This window comes from Saccostrea cucullata, unplaced genomic scaffold, assembly GCF_032062105.1.
Source record: "Saccostrea cucullata isolate Sc308-1 unplaced genomic scaffold, CSIRO_AGI_Scuc_v1 ctg352, whole genome shotgun sequence".
Taxonomy (NCBI): Eukaryota; Metazoa; Mollusca; class Bivalvia; order Ostreida; family Ostreidae; genus Saccostrea; species Saccostrea cuccullata.
In genome coordinates this window covers 108,176-115,535 of record NW_026926384.1, presented here as the reverse complement: position 1 = coordinate 115,535, position 7,360 = coordinate 108,176, and the positions used below count along the sequence as shown (strand labels likewise).

Genomic DNA, 7,360 nt, shown 5'->3' with positions numbered 1-7,360 from the left:
TAACTGCTTATGTAATTCTTAATTCAGTTCTTTGTTAATTCTAAATTTACAAATATATATCATACTTTGTTTATCAGTTAAAGACTATATATGCTCCGTTGTTTATTATTAAAAGAGCCGTCTGCAAATTCTTTTTATTTATTTTGTTCTATTTTATCTGGACTTGATTTTTTAAAATAAAGATAACCGATGTCTATTAAGTATATATTTTTAATTTTAGACCTCCATCGTTTCATAAAAAGGGAAATTGTTGTTGAAAAATTAAATAAAATGTCCCCAAATTGGCCAAAATAGTAAATAAAGTATGAAAATGAAAAGCGATTTCAGAGTAACAATGCCGTGAACTTCCTTGATTTCATGAGATAATCTCTCTTTAGTTACTCGTTAAGATGGTGATTACGCTTGGCGAATGAATGTAAATTACGACATCTGTATGTAATTTAGGTCAATATGTACATACACGTGATATTTGCAAAATACTATTTAACTATTGTTTCTCGCCAACTGCAACCGTCTTTGTATCAGGTTCATTTTAAAAAAATACTTTTGCCTTGCTTTATTACAGAAACAGTGCAGTTTATGTAACTTCTGTATTTTCTGAACATTAATATGACACCAAGTCTTAAGATCATGGATGATTTTCTCATCTGTCGAAATGTTAAAAAACATTTTTCAGGTTAACTTTCTGAAATCTAACATCATGAAATATACTTTCCATTTCAAAATTTAAAAGTTTTAGAACATAGATGTAAAAGAATTTTCTTATCGATATTCACAATTTACTTTGTTGAAAGATACATACTTTATTAAGGTCTTCCGTCTCCAACGGAAGACCTTATTGTTTTCGTTCGGTTTCTTTTTCCCTATTATTAAGGTCTTCCGTTTCCAACGGAAGACCTTATTGATTTCGTTCGGTTTCTTTTTCCCTATTATATTCCGTGAAGACGGAAGACCTTATAGTGATTCTATTGTTTCTTATTATTATTATTATTCTTATTTTTTTGACTTTCTAATTTTGTGCACGCGATTTCTCGAAGACTACTGGATGCAATTACATGAAAGTTTCAGAACAGATGTGTCGTTACATGAATTTTGTATATCCGGGAGATCTTTTGAAAATTCCTTTCTGGTGCCAAGTTACGGGACATTTCCTGAAATTAAAATGACATTTTGTCCACGATTAAACTCAAAAACGGTAAGAGATATCAACATGAAACTTTCAGGGATTATAGATCCTTATATATACTATCCAGGACGCAACCTTTCGTTCGTCGTCGCTACTTCCTGTCGTTAGGAGAAACGAATTAAAAAAAATGTATTTTTTAACTTTTTTGTTTTTCAATATTTTTAAATGTTTTTTGGAATGATAATAGAGACCATTTAATTGATGCTTACTATATAAGTTGTTTGGATATTGGTTAATCAGAACTCTAGATATTAATATTTGAAAATCTGAAGCGGGCCCAAGATGGCCGCTCTCTCTGTCAACTCCGCCATTTCGCGAGTAGGGGTTTATGGAGGCAGCTGAGCGTTTGACTAAATGATACATGATAAGTAAAAAAACAACATGGACTTTCACCTATTAGTATGCTGCAATTCACTGACAATCTTAAATCTTAATTTCCGTTTTACTGCTTTAGTGTAATTGGGGTAGATACGTGTGTGCAATGTGTTAAATTTACTTTCCTTACAGCGTCGAAATAAAATGAAGGCGATAAGAAGTTGTTTAATTTGATATTTAATTTCATTAAAGCTATCAGAACTATTTGATAGATCAGTTTAAAGGATAGGCACAAATATTTACTCGTGCTGTTTTTCGCCAGATTATGAATAGTGGCCCGCCTTTTATGATTCTTAGACAGGTGTACTATTGCAGGTGTACTGTATACTTGACTATATTTAGAGCAGTATTCAAAATTCATTAGTTTTTCACAAACGTAACCACTGTGTTTCCCATGCATACTTGAGTCACATTAAACTAATAAAAAAGACAGAAATAAGAAAATCTTTTTTAAATAAGATCGTCTAATGGAGTGTATATTAACATTCTTTTCTCAAAGATATTTAAAGTTGAACATTGAACATAAATGTAATCTGATTCCTTGACCGTCGAATGGCGAGGCATGTCTTAGATCGAACCATTTCTACCTTTTCATGAAGATGTAAAGAATCGGGTTAGTTCACTTTGGGGATAAACGGATAATTAAAAAAAAAGTTAAAAATGATTACCATTTCACTTCTTTTGTGTTACTTACCTATATAAGATATAGAATATGTACAATCTGTTAAATATATTTTCTAAACCTCGAAATTTAGGCTTAAAGAACGTTCCTTTTTCTTTATTCTATTGAAGCTATCACACCTATTTAATGAAACATTCCAAAGAAAAGATGCGCAGATTAACTTGTGGCGTTTGGCGCGAAATTATAAATTGTGGCGCGCCTTTCGTGATTCTTAGACAGGTGTATTGTTGAAGAAGTATATTCAAGTACATTTAGAGCAGTGGAATCAAACGCGTAATTTAAGTGTGTTGGGAATAAAGAGGAAAAAAGCAGGTTGGATTTTCACGCTGGCGACCTGGGTTCAATCCCCTTTGTGACCAAATTTTTTTATCACTTTTTCAGCTCGATTTTAGGTTCTTTTCCTAAATCGGACGGAAGAACTCTCGTTGCTCGCAACGAGATCGTTTCTAGTTATTAAGGTCTTCCATCTCCAACAGAAGACCTTATTGTTTTCGTTCGGTTTCTTTTTCCCTTTTATTATTCCAACCGATTTTGTGCACGCAAGTTCTCAGAAACGACTCGTCCAAATTTTACGAAACTTTCAGATCTTGTAGGTATTGATCTGAACCTTATTGGAATTTTTTTTGATTGATGACGTCACTTCTTATCTCGAGATATTCAGGATTTTCTGATTTTCAGAGGGTCGGCTTGTCCAGAAAACTCCTCCGAAACGGCTTAAGATATCGACTTAAGATTTTCAGTGAAAATAAAGGAAGCTTTGGTGAGTTGTAATTGGGTCTCCAAATCCTTCTAGCTCAAAAGGCGCCGGAGCTCAGTAGGGCCGAAAAAATGTCTCATAAATATCTCACAAAATTTGACAAATTTTGTTTCATATCTTCATCCCTGTTCATAATTTGTTTAAGCATATTGAAGAAAAAATCTTCAAAATCACAAGACCTTTCATTTTATACCAATAAAATGGGACTGACCTCTCAAATTAGGGGCTCAGAGGGGCCAAAAGTCTTTTATCTATAACTCTCTAATGATTGATATTTTGTTATATATTACTGAAGCAAAAGTAGTCATCTTAACAGTTTGCCACAATATATGATAAAATTTTGATCATATGTTACGTAATTAGGGGTCACAAGGGGCCAGAATGTCAAATCTTTGACGCTTTATACCTCAAAAAGGGGGAATATTTTGATAAGCAATATTGAAGAAAAGATGGTCAGAATAATGTTATAAACAATATCCATACTTTGAATTTTTGTAAAACGGCCCCATTAAGGACTTGTAGGGGTGGCCCCTAAATATTTCCATTTAGCATATCTCCACAACGAAAAGAAATCTCTGAATAGATACTGAATAAAAAATCTTCAAAATCACAAGACCTTTCATTTGATACCAAAAAATGGGGCTGACCCCTCAAATTAGGGGTTCAGAGGGGCCAAAAGTCTTTTATCTATAACTCTCTAATGATCAATATTTTGTTATATATTACTACAGCAAAAGTAGTCATCTTAACAATTTGCAACAATATATGATAAAATTTTGATCATATGTTACGTAATAACGGGTCAAAAGGGGCCAGAATGTCAAATATTTGACGCTTTATATCTCAAAAAAGGGGGAATATTTTAAATAGCAATATTGAAGAAAAGATGGTCAGAATAATGTTCTAAACAATATCCATACTTTGGTTTTTGTATAACAATCCCATTAAGGACTTGTAGGGGTGGCCCCATAATATTTCCGTTTAGCATATCTCCACAACGAATAAAAATCTTTGTTTAAATACGTTTAAAAACGAATAAATACTGAACAAAAAATTTTCAAAATTACAAGACCTTTCATTTGATACCAAAAAATGGGGCTGATCCCTCAAATTAGGGGCTCAGAAGGGCCAAAACTGTTTAATCTATAACCCTCTTATGATCAATATTTTGTTATACATCACTGAAGCAGAAGAAGTCATCTTAATGATTTGCAACAATATATCAAAAAAATTTAGTCATATGTTACGTAATAAGAGTTGCAAGGGGCCAAAATGCTATATTTTTTATGCTTTACGTCCTTAAAAGGGGAAACCTTTTTATAAGCCATATTGAACAAAAGATGATAAGACTATCGTGATAAATATCAGAAACTTTAAATTTGATGAAGAAAAACTTAATGTCTTTCTCTTTTAACTAATATCTCAGTCAAAATCATATCTCATCCTATCGAAAAATTCAACGGAAGACCTACTCGTTGCTCGCAACGAGATCTCATCTAGTTATTATTATTTTTCTTCCAACCGATTTTGTGCAAGCGATTTCTCAGAGATGGCTCGTTCGATTTATACCAAACTTTCAAATCTGAAAGATATTCAATTGATCTTGATAGGTTTTTTTTCTTTTTGATGATCTCACTTCCGGTCGTGAGATATGGTCGATTTTCTGATTTTCAGAGGGTCGGCTTGTCCAGGAAACTCCTCCGAAACGACTAAAGATATCAACTTAAGATTTTCAGTGAAAGTAAAAGAAGGTTTGGTGAGTTGTAATTGGGTCTCCAAATCTTTCTAATCTAAAAGGCGCCGGAGCTCGGTAGGGGCCGAAAAAATGTCTCAGAAATATCTCACAAAAATTGACACATTTTGTTTCATATCTTCATACGCGTTCATAATTTGCTAAAGCATATTGAAGAAAAAATGTGCAAAATCACAAGGCCTTTCATTTGATGTAAAAAAAAATGGGGCTGACCGGTAAAATTAGGGGCTCAGAGGAGCCGAAAGTCTTTTATCTATAACTCTCTAATGATCAATATTTTGTTATACATTACAGAAGCAAAAGTATTTATCTTAACTATTTGCAACAATATATGATACAATTTTGATCATATGTTACGTAATTAGGGGTCACAAGGGGCCAGAATGTCAAATCTTTGACGCTTCATATCTCGAAAAGGGTGAATATTTTGATAAGCAATATTGAACAAAAGATGGCTAGATTAATTTGCTAAACAATATGCATACTTTGAATTTTTGTAAAACGGGCCCATTAAGGACTTGTAGGAGTGGCCCCTAAATATTTATATAAAGCATATCTCCTAAACGAAAAGAAATCTCTGAATAGGTGTAGAACAAAAAGTCTTTGAAATCACAAGACCTTTCGTTTGACATCAATAAAAAGGGGCCGACTCCTCAAATTAGGGGCTGAGAGGGGCCAGAAGTCTTTCATCTTTAACTCTTTCATGATCAATATTTTGTGATGCATTACAGAAGCAAAGATGTTCATATTAACGATTTGCAACAATATATGATAAAATTTTGATCATATGTTACGTAATTAGGGGTCACAAGGGGCCAGAATGTCAAATCTTTGACGCTTCATTCCTCGAAAAGGGTGAATATTTTGATTAGCAATATTGAACAAAAGATGGCTAGATTAATGTGCTAAACAATATGCATACTTTGAATTTTTGTAAAACGGTCCCATTAAGGACTTGAAAGAGTGGCCCCTAAATATTTATATTAAGCATATCTCCTAAACGAAACGAAATCTCTGAATAGGTGTAGAACAAAAAGTCTTTGAAATCACAAGACCTTTCGTTTGACATCAAGAAAAAGGGGACTCCTAAAGTTAGGGGCTGCGAGGGGTCAGAAGTCTTTCATCTTAAACACTTTAATGATCAAAATTTAATGATGTATTTTAGAAGCAATATCTTCATATTAACGATTTGCAACGATAAATTATAAAATTTTGATCATATGTTACGTAATAAGGGGTCACAAGGGGCCAGAATGTCAAATCTATGACGCTTGATATCTCGAAAAGGGGGAAAAGTTTGATAAGTAATATTAAAGAAAGGATGGTCAGAATAATGTTTTAAACAATATGCATACTTTGAATTTTGGTAAACAGGCCCCATTAAGGACTTGAAGGGGTGGCCCCTAATTATTTATATTAAGCATTTCTCCTAAACGAAAAGAAATCTCTAAACAAGTGTATAACAAAAAGTCTCTGAAATCACAAGACCTAACGTTTGATATCAAGAAAAAGGGGCCGTCTCATCAAATTAGGGGCTCAGAGGGGCCAGAAGTCTTAAACTCTTTAATGATCCATATTTTGTAATAAGTATACATTTTGAGAAGCAAAGATATTCATTTTAACGATATGCAACAATATGTTATAATATTTTGATCATATGTTATGTAATAAGGGATCGCCAGGGGCCAAAATGCTATATTTTTTATGCTTTACGTCTCGAAAAGGGGGAGTATTTTAATAAGCAATATTGAACAAAGAAAGATGTTCAGAATATTGGATAAAAAAACAGAAACTTTAAATTTAATGAAGAAAAACTTAATGTCATTCTCTTTTAACGAATATCTCAGTCAGAATCACATCTCATCTTATCTAGAAATTTAACGGAAGACCTACTCGTTGCTCGCAACGAGATCTCATCTAGTTATTAGTATTATTCTTTTTTTTTTCTTACCGATTTTGTGCACGCGAGTTCTCGGAAACGGCTTGGTCGATTTTCACGAAACTTTCAGATCTGATAGATATTGATCTGAACCTTATTGGAAATTTTTTATAAGTACGTCGTCACTTCCGGTCGTCAGATATGGACGATTAACTGATTTTTAGAGGGTCACCTTGTCCGGGCAATCACTCAAAAAACGAATGAAGATATTGACTTGAGATTTTCAGTGAAGGTAGAGAAAGGATTGCTAAATTGCTTTTTTGAGTCTATATCTTTCCAGCGCAAAAGGATGTGAAGCTCACCTGGGCTCGAAAAATAGGCTCGCAAAATTTAACACGTGTTCTCTGATATCTTTTAACCTTTCGATAATTTGTTATAAGATATATAATAAAAGTTGTGCAGAATTAGATTTTCTTTCATTTGATATGAAGAAAAGGGGTGTGACCCCTCAAATAAAGGGCAAAGAGGGGCCAAAAGTCTTTCATCTATAACTCTTCATTTATCAATTTTTTGTTATGAATAACTGAAGCAAAAATGTATATCATGACAATCTGCATCAATGCATTGTAAAAATTTGATATTATGCTATGTCATTAGGGGCCATTAGGGGACAAAATGCTCAATCTTGGAATCTTTATATCTACAAAAGGGGAGATATTTTGATAAGC

General features: G+C 33.1%; 1 protein-coding gene across 4 annotated transcripts in view; it reads left to right on the top strand.

Moving 5' to 3' along the window:
* The window catches only part of LOC134271512 (fibroleukin-like), a 253,551-nt gene that overhangs the window by 145,243 nt on the left and 100,948 nt on the right, over positions 1–7,360 (top strand). The window lies entirely within an intron of this gene.